Here is a 16,388-nt window from a genome sequence, read left to right as displayed (position 1 = left end):
TTAAGAGACAAGGTTGACCTTAGTCCAAATAATTATGACGTCTTGAAAGGCTATTATGTATGTACTCGAGATTCCGCCAATTTAGACGCACCCCTTGATTGACTGCAAGGGTACAGCGGATCCATGTACACTCCCTAAGCAGGGCCGTAACTAGGGTTCGAATTCAGGGGAGGCAGTGGTTTGGGGCTCCCGATTTTTTGTCCTCAGTAAAATGACTAAAGATGACCTGTTTTCCTTCGATTTCCTTACTAAAAGACTCATCAGTATTGCTTGGAAGCAATTTTTATACAAAAACAAACTGAGATTTTTGTTCGGGGTGAGCCAAGGCTCCGTCTTGAAGGCTTTAATTATTAACATTAAATACATTGTGACCGCCGATTTTTCTCTCTCAATATAATGGCTAAAAATTACCCGTTTTCCTTCGATTTCCATACTTAAAGACTCACCAGTAATGCTTGAATCTGGAAGCAACTTGTTTTGCAAACAATTTTTATCTTTATTTAAAGATATTTTTGTTAGAAATCAAACTGGTAAGTTAAAAAAACCCATATCATTGAAAGCAAGATAATAGAACGCAAGATATTGACCTTGAAGTTCATTATTGTTAAAAGCAGACATAGAACTACAACGAATTGGAGTGTTTAACAACTAAGGCATTGACCATAATGTTCTCGTACAATCGGGAGACGTACACGTTAAAAGAATTATCCAACAGCTGATTTAGCCGGTGACGAATTTCCAATATCATAAAAGATTCACAATACAAAGGGAACTTCCTCTGCTTAATTGACCCCTAAATAAATGTGATTTATTTAGTTAAGTTTTATTTAAAATTGTCGAAAGCAAAGTTTCATATGGTCTCGTACGACATAGGAAATACTGAATAACAGATGGATGGCCACACGAAAAAAAAACTAAAACAAATACTGAAATGGTTCACTTCGGATAAAAAATCCGGAAAATGACAAATATATCATGTATCATTATAACACTGTTAAAACTGTAAATGTGTGTAGTTTATAATACAAATTCAAGTTCTTCGTGTACATATTGTTAATATTTCATTTTATTACTTCAAAACAAAATTTTTGGTGTAGAAAATTCAGGGCAGGGAGGCAGTTGCCTCCCTTGCCTCATAGGTAGTTACGGCCTTGCTAAGGATTAATGGAGATGTGTCCTTTACAATATTATCCAAACACCAGAACAATCCCCACCCAACACCGCCCAAGGGAGCGTGTAGGACACCGGGAAGTCTGTTATTATGGTGGAGGAAGCCGAAGTACTCGGAGAGAACCACCGGGCCACTCGGTGGAAACAGACAAACCAGAGAGATATCAGAAGATTGATCTCCAGGTCAAAGTAGGGGACAACTTTGACCAACCGAGGCTCCCAAAGTACCCATTCTAGTTTAAACTCTGGTCTGGGTACCAGAGAAGTGTGTGAGAGGGTGAAAATTACCCTTCTGATGTACTGATATTTTTAGCACCCCGAGTGAGAATCGAACTCAGGACCTTCAGCACTGTAGTCTTCGGTCTTAACCACTAGACCACGAACTCACACATTATAATTTTTTCTTTGACGCCTTACATTGACTTCGAAGTAAGGCGTCAAAGAAAAAAATTATAATAGCCTTTCAAGACGTCATAATTATTTGGACTAGGTTGACCTCTGTCTCTGATAGCAAACTATTTCCATTCTCAATTTAATATGGTGAATTAATAAATTATTAAACCATTTTTGCTGGGACTCTGGCATGGCAGAAAAATCAAAGATATGAAACTTTGAAAGAACTAAAATAACTTATAAATAATAACAATAACAATTGTTTTATGCTGTGATATTATATATTCTATGAGTATGATATTATCTCAACCTCTTCATTTGAATTGAAATTTTAATTTCATCTTCATTATACATGTATGTTTATGTGTTAACAATCAGAATGTTTTGTGTATTGTTGTCATTATGTCCTGTCAGGGCCCTTAATTTGAAAATAAAGATCTTTGAACTTTGTACATTCATTAGAACATGTAACAACAGCAAAATATCTTGGAGTCTCAAGGTATCTGGGATTCTGGATGTCAGATTCGTTCCAACTCCGATTCGTACCAACAAATTCGTCCCAAGTTGTTTGGTCAGTTCGTTCCAACTTTTTGAAAAACTGGTCAGTTCCTTCCAAGTTATTCAAGAACAGTTTAAAACTAGATTTGCCATTGCAAGCAATAGCGGATGTCACCCTTCCCCCCATTGTCACTAAGTGGCAGCCATTTCAAAAATTTTAAACAGTGATTTTACATATATGCATGGCAATTCATGTTTCTACAAATTTTCAGAACATTTAAAGCATTTTCAAATTTTTGAAATTTTTGATGTTTCCATGCATGGCAACGGCAGCCATTTTGGAAATTCCAACGCCAGCTGCTGCTTCCAAACATGACAATCAACATTATTGTGAAGTTTCATTAAGTTTGAAGCATTTTGAATTTTTTGAAATTTTTGCAGCTGTATCCATGGTAACATAGTAGTTCCAATGATTGTCAAAATCATTGAAAACCTGTATATAGTGGAAAACTCTATTGTATAAAAATTTAATGATTCTAAGTTAAAGCATATCAAAATTATTCACCAAACCCTGAAGTTTTTAGAGCATTTTGACACTTATGCACTGTTTCCATGGTAACGGCAGACATTTTGGAAATTCCAACGCCAAATTCCACATCTACCAAAGTTGCTCATCGTTATGCTAAAGTTTCAAAAAATTTCGAGCATTTTGATATTTTTGAAATTTTTGGTGTAGTTTCCATGGCAACATAGTAGTTCCAATGATTGCCAAAATCATCCAAAACCAGTATATGCCCGGCACCTACATTGTATCAAAATATAATGATTCAAAGTCAAAGCATTTCCAAATAATTCATCAAAACCAAAAACTGGAATTTTCCATTATTTTTCGGTTTCCATGGTGATGGCAGCCATTTTTTAGTTCCAAAGTTGCACTGCAACTGGACAGTCAGGGTTCCTTGTTATAGTACACCATCATTCAGATTGGTTCCTTTGGCTCTAAGAAAACTGCCGGACAAAATTAGGTGGAAGAAAAATAATAATAATAATAATAACTAGAATTGCCATTGCAAGCAATAGCGGATGTCACCCTTCCCCTATTGCCACTAACCGGCAGCCATTTCAAAATGATTTAACAGTGAATGCACATAATTATATTCATGGCAATACATCTTTCTGTAAATTTTCAGTACATTCAGAGCATTTTAAAAAAATTCACATTTCAGCTGTTTCCATGGCAACGGCAGCCATTTTGAAAATTTCAAAGTCAAAAGTCTCATCTGTACTAGCCAGTTAACAATAATATCAAGTTTCATTAAGTTCATTTTGAAGCATTTAGAGAAATTTTGACTTTTTAGCAGTTTCCATGGCAACGGTGGCCATTTTGGAAATTCCAAAGTAAAAAGTCTCATCCAGATTTGCCAGTGAACTATCATATTAAGTTTCATTAATTTTGGAGCATTTTGAAATTTTTGAGATATTTGATCCTGTATCCATGGTAACAGAGTAGTTCCAATGATTGTCAAATTCAATCAAAACCTGTATATAGTGGATAACTATATTGTGTAAAAATTTGTTGATTTCAAGTTCAAGCATATCAAAATTATTCACCAAACCCTGAAGTTTTTAGAGCAATTTGACACTTATGCTCTGTTTCCATGGTAACGGCAGACATTTTGGAAATTCCAACGCCAAATTCCACATCTACCAATGTTGCTCATCGTTACCATGAAGTTTAAAAAAATTTGGAGCATTTTGATGTTTTTGAAATTTTTGGTGCAGTTTCCATGGCAACATAGTAGTTCCAATGATTGCCAAAATCATCCAAAACCAGTATATGGCCGGCACCTACATTGTATCAAAATATGAGTAGTCTGAGTTTAAGAATCTCCAAATTATTCACCAAAACCAAAAACTGGTTTTTTTCACAATTATTCTGTTTCCATGGAAACGGCAGCCATTTTTTATGGTCTTAGACCCACCTGCACCCCGAAATTTTTTGTTCCATCTTATGGTGAACTATCATTAAGATTGGTTCCATTTCACTCCAAAAAACATGCCGGACAAAATAGGTGGAAGTATAATAATAACTAGAATTGCCATTGCAAGCAATAGCGGATGTCACCCTTCCCCCTATTGCCACTAAGCGGCAGCCATTTCAAACTTGTTAAGCAGTAAATGCACAAATATGCATGGCTATTCATCTTTTTGTAAATTTCCAGTATACTGAGAGCATTTTAAAGTATTTCACATTGATACCGTTTCCATGGCAACGGCAGCCATTTTGAAAATTTCAAAGTCAAAAGTCTCATCTGTACTTGCTAGTTAACAATAATATCAAGTTTCATTAAGTTTAAAGCATTTTGAGAAATTTTGACTTTTTTGCAGTTTCCATGGCAACGGTGGCCATTTTGGAAATTCCAAAGTCAAAAGTCTCATCCAGACTTGCCAGTCAACTATCATATTAATTTTCATCAATTTTTGAGCATTTTGAAATTTTTGAGATATTTGATCCTGTATCCATGGTAACAGAGTAGTTCCAATAATTGTCAAAATCAATCAAAACCTGTATATAGTGGATAACTATATTGTGTAAAAATTTGTTGATTTCAAGTTCAAGCATATCAAAATTATTCACCAAACCCTGAAGTTTTTAGAGCATTTTGACACTTATGCTCTGTTTCCATGGTAACGGCAGACATTTTGGAAATTCCAACGCCAAATTCCACATCTACCAATGTTGCTCATCGTTACCATGAAGTTTCAAAAAATTTAGAGCATTTTGATATTTTTGAAATTTTTGGTGTAGTTTCCATGGCAACATAGTAGTTCCAATGAATGCCAAAATCATCCAAAACCAGTATATGGCTGGCACCTACATTGTGTCAAAATATGATGATTCTGAGTTTAAGAATCTCCAAATTATTCAACAAAACCAAAAACTGGAATTTTTCACAATTATTCTGTTTCCATGGAAACGGCAGCCATTTTTTATGGTCTTAGACCCACCTGCACCCCGAAATTTTTTGTTCCACCTGATAGTGAACTATCATTAAGATTGGTTCCATTTTACTCCAAAAAACCTGCCGGACAAAATAGGTGGAAGTATAATAATAATAATAATACAGAAAAAGAAACAGAGGAAAAGCAATATGTCACCCGACATTGTCGTACGGGTGACATAATAATAACTAGAATTGCCATTGCAAGCAATAGCGGATGTCACCCTTCCCCTATTGCCACTAACCGACAGCCATTTCAAAATGGTTTAACAGTAAATGTGCATATATTTATGGCAATACATCTTTCTGTAAATTTTCAGTACATTCAGAGCATTTTAAAAAAATTCACATTTCTGCTGTTTCCATGGCAACGGCAGCCATTTTGAAAATTTCAAAGTCAAAAGTCTCATCTGTACTTGGCAGTTAACAATAATATCAAGTTTCATTAAATTCAAAGCATTTTGAGAAAGTTGACTTTTTTGCAGTTTCCATGGCAACGGTGGCCATTTTGGAAATTCCAAAGTCAAAAGTCTCATCCAGACTTGCCAGTCAACTATAATATTAAGTTTCATCAATTTTGGAGCATTTTGAAATTTTTGAGATATTTGATCCTGTATCCATGGTAACAGAGTAGTTCCAATGATTGTCAAAATCATTCAAAACCTGTATATAGTGGACAACTATATTGTGTAAAAATTTGATGATTTTAAGTTCAAGCATACCAAAGTTATTCACCAAACCCGGAAGTTTTTGGAGCATTTTGACCTTTTTGCATTGTTTCCATGGAAACGGCAGACATTTTGGAAATTCCAACGCCAAATTCCACATCTACCAAAGTTGCTCATCGTTATGGTGAAGTTTCAAAAAATTTGGAGCATTTCCATATTTTTGACATTTTTGGTGTAGTATCCATGGCAACATAGTAGTTCCAATGATTGCCAAAATCATCCAAAACCAGTATATGGGCGGCACCTTCATTGTATTAAAATATGATGATTCTGAGTTAAAGCATCTCCAAATTATTCCAAAAAAACAAAAAGTGGAATTTTTCACAATTGTTCTGTTTCCATGGAAACGGCAGCCATTTTTTATGGTCTTAGACCCTACTGCAACCCGCAATTTTGTGTTCCCTATTATACTTAACTATCATTAAGATTGGTTCCATTGGCTCCGAGAAAAGTGGCGGACAAAATAGTTGGAAGAATAATAATAACTAGAATTGCCATTGCAAGCAATAGCGGATGTCACCCTTCCCCCAATTGCCACTAAGCGGCAGCCATTTCAGAATCGTTAAACAGTGAATGCACATATATGCATGGCAATACATCTTTCTGTAAATTTTCAGTACATTGAGAGCATTTAAAAAAAAATTACATTTCTGCTGTTTCCATGGCAACGGCAGCCATTTTGAAAATTTCAAAGTCAAAAGTCTCATCTGTACTTGCCAGTTAACAATAATATCAAGTTTCATTAAGTTCAAAGCATTTTGAGAATTCTTGACTTTTTTGCAGTTTCCATGGCAACGGTGGCCATTTTGGAAATTCCAAAGTCAAAAGTCTCATCTAGACTTGCCAGTCAACAATCATATTAAGTTTGATCAATTTTGGAGCATTTTGAAATTTTTGAAATATTTGGTCCTGTATCCATGGTAACAGAAGAGTTCCAATGATTGTCAAAATCATTGAAAAGCTGTATCTAGTGGACAACTATATTGTGTAAAAATTTGATGATTTCAAGTTCAAGCATACCAAAATTATTTACCAAACCCTGAGGTTTTTAGAGCATTTTGACACTTATGCACTGTTTCCATGGTAACGGCAGACATTTTGGAAATTCCAATGCCAAATTATGCATCTACCAATGTTGCTCATCGTTACCAAGAAGTTTCAAAAAATTTGGAGCATTTTGAAATTTTTGAAATTTTTGGGGTAGTTTCCATGGCAACATAGTGGTTCCAATGATTGCCAATATCATCCAAAACCAATATATGGCTGGCACCTACATTGTGATAAAATATGATGATTCTGAGTTTAAGCATCTCTAAATTATTCACAAAACCAAAAACTGGAATTTTTCACAATTGTTCCGTTTCCATGGAAACGGCAGCCATTTTTTATGGTCTTAGACCCTACTGCAACCCGAAATTTTGTGTTCCTCCTTATAGTGAATTATCATTAAGATTGGTTCCATTTTACTCCAAAAAACCTGTCGGACAAAAAAAGGTGGAAGAATAATAATAACTAGATTTGTAATTGCTAGCAATAACGGATGGCACCCTCGTCCCCCCATTGCCAGGCGAGCGGCAGCCATTTTGGAAATTCCAAAGTGAAAGAGTGCATCTACACTTGCAAATTATCATTTTTGCAAAATTTCTATTGAGTTTGGAGCATTTTGAAATTTTGGACAATTTTGCTGTTTCCATGGTTACGGCGGCCATTTTGGAAATTCCAACTTCAAAATGCAACTCCGCACATGCCAGTCACTATTCTTGTAAAGTTTCATCCAGTTTGCAGTACTTAATTTTTTTTGGAAATTTTTAACATTTGTGCTGCAACCATGGTTACAGTAGATAATTCCAAAATTCTAAAAGCGTACATCTCATTGCCACATGTCATGTTATATATCAATACAGTTTCATTTACTTTGGTGCACTACTCTCTGAGAAAATGCTGATTTTATGCATTTTTCCATAGGGTCAATGCAAAACTTGGCCCCTGTTTCCATGACAACGGCGGCCATTTTGAACTATCCAAATATTGTCTTGACACCTTGGCATACTGGAGAACATTTTCATAAAGTTTCATCCAGTTGGATGTTATAACGAAAGAGTTCGAATTTTTGATATTTTAGCTGTTTCCATGGTAACGGCAGCCATTTTGAAAATTCCAAAGTCAAACTGGAAATCAGCACATGCCAGTTAACATTCCTGTGGAGTTTCTTCCAGTTTGGAACACTTTGATTTTTTTCGCATTTGTGCTGTTTCCATGGAAACGGCGGCCATCTTTTACCATTCCATAGCAAGGTGCACAACTTCAAATGGGGTTCCTCATTATAGTTGAGTTCCATAAACATTGGTCCGTTCAATTCTGAGAACTCGCGCGGACAAAATGTGTGGAAGAAAAATAAAAATAACTAGATTTGCCATTGCAAGCAATAGCGGATGGCACCCTCCCCCCATTGCCAGGCTAGCGGCAGCCATTTAGAAAATTGTTAAGTCAAAGAATGCATCTACATATGCAAATTATCATTTTTGTAAAGTTTCGTTGAGTTTGGAGCATTTTGATATTTTTGAAATTTTTGCTGTTTCCATGGTTACGGCGGCCATTTTGAAAATTCCAACTTCAAAAGTCAACTCTGCTTATGCGAGTGACCATTTCTGTAAAGTTTCATCCAGTTTGCAGAAGTTTCATTTTTTTGAAATTTTTTGCATTGTTTCCATGGTAACAAAAGCCATTTTGGAAATTCCAACTCCAAAAGCTTCATCTGCCAATGTTGCTCATTGTTACTGTGAAGTTTCATTAGGTTTGGAGCATTTTGATATTTTTGAAAATTTTGGTGTTGTTTCCATGGCAACATAGTAGTTCCAATGAGTACCAAAATCATCCAACACCTGTATATAGTGGGCACCTACATTGTATTAAAATATAATGATTCTGAGTTAAAGCATATCCAAACAGTTCACCAAAACAAAAAACTGGATTTTTTCACATTTGTTCCGTTTCCATGGTAACGGCAGCCATCTTGAAAGTGCCAACCCCAAAAATCAAATCTTCATATGGTGGTTAACATTATGGTATAGTTCCATCTTCTTGGGTCCATTCACATCAGAGTTCCAGACTGGACAAAAATGTGTGGAAGAAAAATAATAAAAACTAGAATTGCTATTGCAAGCAATAGCGGATGTCACCCTTCCCCCTATTGCCACTAAGCGGCAGCCATTTCAAAATTGTTTAACAGTAAATGCACATATATACATGGCAATACATCTCTCTGTAAATTTTCAGTACATTCAGAGCATTTTAGAAAATTTCACATTTTTGCTGTTTCCATGGCAACGGCAGCCATTTTGAAAATTCCAAAGTCAAAAGTCTCATCTATACATGCGAGTTAACAATAATATTAAGTTTCATAAAATTTGGAGCATTATGAAAATATTTGACATTTCCGCAGTTTCCATGGCAACAGTTGCCATTTTGGAAATTCCAACTTCAAAAGTTTAATGCAGACTTGACGGTCAACAATCATAGTAAGTTTCATTACTTTTTGAGCATTTTGAAATTTTTGAAATTTTTGACATTTTGGCTGGTTTCTATGGTTACACAGACCATTCCAAATTTCTAATGGCAGATACCACATTGGTACATGGGAGGGAACATACCATCAGAGTTTCAATGGATTTGACCTACCCTTTTAAGAAAGTAAATGCCACTTTTAGGTGTTTTTGGACCATTTTGACCATTTTTGCATTGTTTCCATGGAAACGGCAGACATTTGGGAAATTCCAACGCCCAATTCCACATCTACCAATGTTGCTCATCGTTACTGTGAAGTTTCATTAAATTTGGAGCATTTCCATATTTTGGAAATTTTTGGTGTAGTATCCATGGCAACATAGCAGTTCCAATGATGGCCAAAATCATCCCAAAACCAGTGTATAGTGGGCACCTACATTGTATCAAAATCTAAAGATTTTAAGCATAACCATTCTCAAATAATTGGCCGAACTCTAAAATTATATTTTTTCACTATTTTTCTGTTTCCATGGTGATGGCAGCCATTTTTTAGTTCCAAAGTTGCACTGCAACTGGAAAGTCAGGGTTCCTTGTTATAGTGCACCATCATTCAGATTGGTTCCTTTGGCTCCAAAAAAACTGCCGGACAAAATTAGGTGGAAGAAAAATAATAATAACTAGAATTGCCATTGCAAGCAATAGCGGATGTCACCCTTCCCCCAATTGCCACTAAGCGGCAGCCATTTCAAAATTGTTTAACAGTGAATGCACCTATATGCATGGCAATACATCTTTCTGTAAATTTTCTGTACATTGAGAGCATTCTAAAAAATTTCAAAATTCTACTGTTTCCATGGCAACGGCAGCCATTTTGAAAATTTTGAAGTCAAAAGTCTCATCTTTACTTGCCAGTTAACAATAATATCAAGTTTCATTAAGTTCAAAGCATTTAGAGAATTTTTGACTTTTTTTGCAGTTTCCATGGCAATGGTGGCCATTTTGGAAATTCCAATTTCAAAAGTATCATCCGGACTTGCCAGTTAACAATCATATTAAGTTTGATCAATTTATGAGCATTTTGAAATTTTTGAAATATTTGGTCCTGTATCCATGGTAACAGAAGAGTTCCAATGATTGTCAAAATCATTCAAAAGCTGTATATAGTGGACAACTATATTGTGTAAAAATTTGATGATTTCAAGTTCTAGCATACCAAAATTATTCACCAAACCCTGAGGTTTTTAGAGCATTTTGACACTTATGCACTGTTTCCATGGTAACAGCAGACATTTTGGAAATTCCAACGCCAAATTACGCATCTACCAAAGTTGCTCATCGTTACTATGAAGTTTCAAAAAATTTGGAGCATTTTGAAATTTTTGAAATTTTTGGGGTAGTTTCCATGGCAACATAGTGGTTCCAATGATTGCCAATATCATCCAAAACCAATATATGGCTGGCACCTACATTGTGATAAAATATGATGATTCTGAGTTTAAGCATCTCTAAATTATTCACAAAACCAAAAACTGGAATTTTTCACAATTGTTCCGTTTCCATGGAAACGGCAGCCATTTTTTATGGTCTTAGACCCTACTGCAACCCGAAATTTTGTGTTCCTCCTTATAGTGAATTATCATTAAGATTGGTTCCATTTTACTCCAAAAAACCTGTCGGACAAAAAAAGGTGGAAGAATAATAATAATAACAAAGAAACATAAGAAAAGCAATATGTCACCCGACATTGTCGATCGGGTGACATAATAACAAAGAAACATAAGAAAAGCAATATGTCACCCGACATTGTCGATCGGGTGACATAATAACAAAGAAACAGAGGAAAAGCAATATGTCACCCGACATTGTCGATCGGGTGACATAATAATACAGAAAAAGAAACAGAGGAAAAGCAATATGTCACCCGACATTGTCGATCGGGTGACATAATAACTAGATTTGTAATTGCTAGCAATAACGGATGGCACCCTCGTCCCCCCATTGCCAGGCGAGCGGCAGCCATTTTGAAAATTCAAAAGTCAAAGAGTGCATCTACTCATGCAAGTTATCATGTTTGTAAAATTTCATTAAGTTTGGAGCAATTTGAAATTTTGGACAATTTTGCTGTTTCCATGGTTACGGCGGCCATTTTGGAAATTCAAACTTCAAAATGCAACTCTGCATATGTCAGTTACTATTCCTATAAAGTTTCATCCAGTTTGCAGCACTTAAATTTTTTTTGAAATTTTGAACATTTGTGCTGCAACCATGGTTACAGTAGATAATTCCAAAATTCTAAAAGCAGACATCTCATTGCCACATGTCATGTTATATATCAATACAGTTTCATTTACTTTGGTGCAATAATCTTTGAGAAAATGCTGATTTTATGCATTTTTCCATAGGGTCAATGTTAAACTTGTCCCCAGTTTCCATGACAACGGCGGCCATTTTGGAGTTTCCAAATATCGTTTTGGCATCTTGGCATACTGGGTAATATTTTCATAAAGTTTCATCCAGTTGGGTCTTATAACGACAGAGTTAGAATTTTTGATATTTTAGCTGTTTCCATGGTAACGGTAGCCATTTTGAAAATTCCAAGATCAAAATGCAGCTCAAGCCATGCCTGTTAATATTTAAGTGAAGTTTCGTGCAGTTTGGAACACTTTGAATATTTTCGGATTTTTGCTGTTTCCATGGAAACGGCAGCCATTTTGACCATTCCAAAGTCAGGTGCACAACTTCAGATGCTGGTGCACATTGTGGTATACTTCCATCAACATTGGTCAACTCAATTCCAAGAAACTGCGTGGACAAAATGTGTGGAAGAAGAATAAGGAAAAAAAGAATCGATGAATAACAATACGTCACCCCAACTCCGTTGAGGGTGCCATAACAATATTAACCATTTAAATAGCCTTATTATTTTAATTTTTAACCGGATTTTTGTGACAAAAATGTCGGTTATTGATTTGGGGATGTACGGCGGGCAGTCGGGCGGGCGGCAATCAAATGTTGTCCGTGCATTAACTCATGAACCGTTGAACCAAAGCTTTTAAAATTTTTAATGCTGTTCTTATATAAAATGTAAATAAATACTTATACTTAAAAAAAAATGTTGTTTTTAAAAAATTTTAAAAATAAGCTATCCAAACATAGTACCCATTGATTGTCTTTATAATCATTCATACCAAGATACGTTCTAAAGTTTATTTTTATGTGTTTATGTATGTTATAAATCAAAATATGAGAGTTTGAATGACTAAATAATCAAATATTGTACACATAAACCTTTGTTTTTAACGTCATTTGTACCAGATTTGATATTTACAACAAAATTTTTTGGAAGCTGAATAATAGATAGACAATTTAAAACATTAAAATTCCATGAGGTATTTTGGTAATTTAAATTTCTAAAATTGTCATGTTTGCCCCTCCACTATATGCATTATAAAAAAGTTGGAACAAATTGTTAAGTCTGATTAATAATGAACTAAATCAGTTGGAACGAATTGACCATTGACTTGGTACGAATTGCCCAAATCTGGAATGAACTGGCTTGAAATAAATCGGACTTGGAACAAATTGACTAGCATTCCGTCTCAAAGATAATGGTAAGTATTGGTGCAATTTCATGTGAAAGTTCTTTTAAAAATCTTGGTTTAATTTCATCTGGTTCTACTGCTTTGTTGGGATTTAAGTTATGTAAAGGTTTTTGTATACCTTTAAAGACAGCTTCAAGCCGTAAAGGGGTTGACCAGAGTGACATCCCCTCACATCATTCATTTTGTTTAGATAGTGTGGAAAAAAAACCTAACAAATCTTACTGGGATTGATGAAAAGGAGACACACACATGAATAGATTGACTTTAAACACTTTTTTACACATTTCCCTTCTGTTTCTCGTGAAATTATTGTATCTTGAGCTCTCCTTTACACTATTTACGTTTCTTTTATAACCCGGAAAAATCAGTATGACGAGATGTTCTAAATATATCCAACCTACATTATTATATATTTAATAGTGACGTCATTGTGGGAATGCCACACTACGCAGAAGCAGGGTTATCCTTCATTGGTTATTTAAATCATTCTCAGAGTTCGTGCACTAATTAAAAATTGGTATTTGTTAAATTTAAACATAAATATGTTTGCTGTTGATGATTCAAACATGCAATAATTTGTAGGTCAACACTTTCAAAGTAAACAAAGACCGTGGGGATACATGAGATTGGGGAGAGAAACAACTTTATTCATTTTTACCTTAAAATTCTGTTTTGAGAATCTTTGTCCAATTCAGGAGCACTTTAATTGATGAGTAATTATCCACTAAAATGAAAGTTAATGTATCTGAACACTTAAAATGTGACATTTAGTATATGATTAATAGTCTTCCATTAAAACTCAATTTTGTGTACCAACATAATCGTTGTAATGGTAAAAAAAAAAATTAAATTAAGAATGTTGCATTTTGTAGTTTGAACCTATATCTTGTATATATATTCATGAAATTTACAAATATTTCAAAATGTAGGATCATATTGTTTTTATCAGTACCTGTATCCCTGTGATGAAAGTTGTAACTGGGAACTTTATCAATGGAAATTTAAAACTGAATAGATTTTTCAGTCCTAACTTTCTTAAGAAAATAATAAAAAATCTTAGAGTACTGTCACAAAAAATGGAAAATGGCCCTAGCCTGCAATTCAGTGGTACACAATTAAGATTTCAAAAGATATTGTAGGTGTTTTTAAATGACAGAATTCAGTTGAATTTTATATAATTTACTATCAACTTTAATCGAATGTTTAGATTTAGAAGATGCAGATCTCTTCCATGGTCCAAATTGAATCCTAAACTAAGGAAACGAAATTTAACATTAAACAACAATTGATTTCAGTATTGTCAATCTTTCTGCATGTTCTAGTTGTTCTTTTTTTTTCATTCTTTATTTCTTTATATGAAGACTATCAAAAGAACCCCCCCCAAAATAAAATTTTAAAAAAAAAATTAAAAAAAATAAAATTGAAACAAGGGCTGTCTTTCCCCTCAGAGCTATTCAGCTCTTTGATTATGATTATGGGTGGAAAAGGAGTATTTTGTGGCACGTTACACTGAAAAATTCTGTATGGGAAATATTAGATGCTGGTGTAAATACAGACTGGAATTGTGCGTTAAGTGCCCCAGCTTTTTGTAGTGGATCAGTTAGGAGTTTGCCATCTTGTTTAATTTCAGTACATGTAATTCCACTATAACAATTTTTTTTATGTTTAATGTAGGTCCCAAATTTTTTCATAGTGCCAAAATTTGTTTCATCTTGTAGTAATAATATTATATGATGCTTTCAAGGTATTCCCAGTATGATTTTCATATACTTTCCTGCACCTGGTGTTTAAACATTTTGTATTTTTTAGGAAGTGATGCATTCCCGGATTTTTTAGATTTTTTATAGAGTCAGTTAAAACAGGTGTTGTTCCAGATGACTGAAAAACTGCCCATGTCTCTCCTGTATACAAAAAAGGCAAAAATTATAACCCTGAAAACTACCGCCCTATATCACTCACATGTATTTGTTTCAAACTTTTAGAACACATCGTAGTTAAACACATCATGAAACATGCAGATAATCACAACATTTTATATCCCCGACAGCATGGATTTTGCAGGTCGATCCTGCAAAACACAACTAATAGAATAGCAGATATTTTGGTCATGGATTTTTCTAAAGCATTCGATAAAGTTTCACATTCTTTTCTAACTAATAAGCTTCACCATTAGGGGATACAGGGGGAATTAAATTACTGGATAAAAATTTTCTTAGCAATCGTAAACAGGCAGTAGTTCTAGACCATTGCTAGAGGGGGGAAAATCTAAGTTTGTTGCAGTTGAGTCAGGAGTTCCACAGGGGTCAGTGCTTAGACCAAGTCTCTTCTCGTACTATATTAATGACATTCCAACTGGTCTAACATCTACAGTCGTTTATTTGCAAACAGCACAATAGTTTATTTGGCAATAAAATCAAATTCCGATGCATCAACATTACAAAAAGATCTTGACAAACTGGCATCGTGGGAAACTACGTGGAAAATGGCATTCCACCCAGATAAGTGTACGGTAATGTGATTTCAGTCACAAGAAATAAAAAACAATCACATTTATGTGCATATAAACAACATATATGCAAGAAAGCTAATAGCATATTAGGTTTTTTAAGGAGGAACCTGAACATAAGTTCAACATCCATTAAAGAGCAAGCATATAAGTCCCTAGTAAGACCATCACTAGAGCATGCTTGCTCTGTTTGGGATCCATACTTACAACAAGACATAGATAGCATTGAAAAAGTTCAGAGGAGGACTGCATGCTTTGTTACCAACAAATACAGAAACACCTCAAGCGTTGGTAACATGTTACAACATCTTGAATGGCACAGTCTCTCTGACAGAAGAAAAGACTCCGGATTGGTAATGCTTTACAAAATTGAACACGAAAAGGTTGCAATAACTAAAAACAATAAATTACATGTAATCCCACAAAAAAGACAAACAAGACATTCTAATTTGAACAGTTTCTTAATTCCATCCTGCAAAACACAGTACAGAAAAAAATCCTATTTTCCAAGAACTATTAGTGACTGGAACAAACTACCGGATAACATTGTAAATTGCACTTCAGTGGACTCTTTCAAATCTTCAATTTCAAAGCATCAATATTAACTCAATTATAACATCTTACTTTATTATAAAAAACATTTTTATTTTTTTTTATATTTTTTTATTTTTTTTAATTTTTAAAATTTGTACATTTTTCAATTTGCCTTACAAGTTGTAAGTTTCCTCCTGTGACATAATCTTCAATTTGTTGAAGGCGGTCACTATATGGTAGAAAAAGAATAAGATGAATAGAATACATGTATTTCTTCATTTGTCTGTTTCCGCCTATAGCTATACATGTAAGCCCAGTGGTTCTCTCTAAGTACTTTCTCCAACAGACTTCCCGTAAACCAAACCTTGACTTGGTGATGGGTTTCGGATGATTTTTGATGGTTGGACACATCTCCATTAATCCTTATACAGTTATAAGATGCCTGGTTACA

General features: G+C 34.6%; 1 protein-coding gene across 1 annotated transcript in view; it reads left to right on the top strand.

Annotated features, from left to right (window-relative positions):
• Positions 1–16,388, top strand: part of LOC139521690 (splicing factor Cactin-like) — a 33,033-nt gene that overhangs the window by 453 nt on the left and 16,192 nt on the right. The gene's annotated exons all lie outside the window — the stretch shown is intronic.

The sequence above is a fragment of the Mytilus edulis genome, chromosome 4, assembly GCF_963676685.1.
Source record: "Mytilus edulis chromosome 4, xbMytEdul2.2, whole genome shotgun sequence".
Lineage (NCBI taxonomy): Eukaryota > Metazoa > Mollusca > Bivalvia > Mytilida > Mytilidae > Mytilus > Mytilus edulis.
Note: the sequence above shows the minus strand (reverse complement) of the source record. Positions and strands in the feature narration are given on the sequence as shown.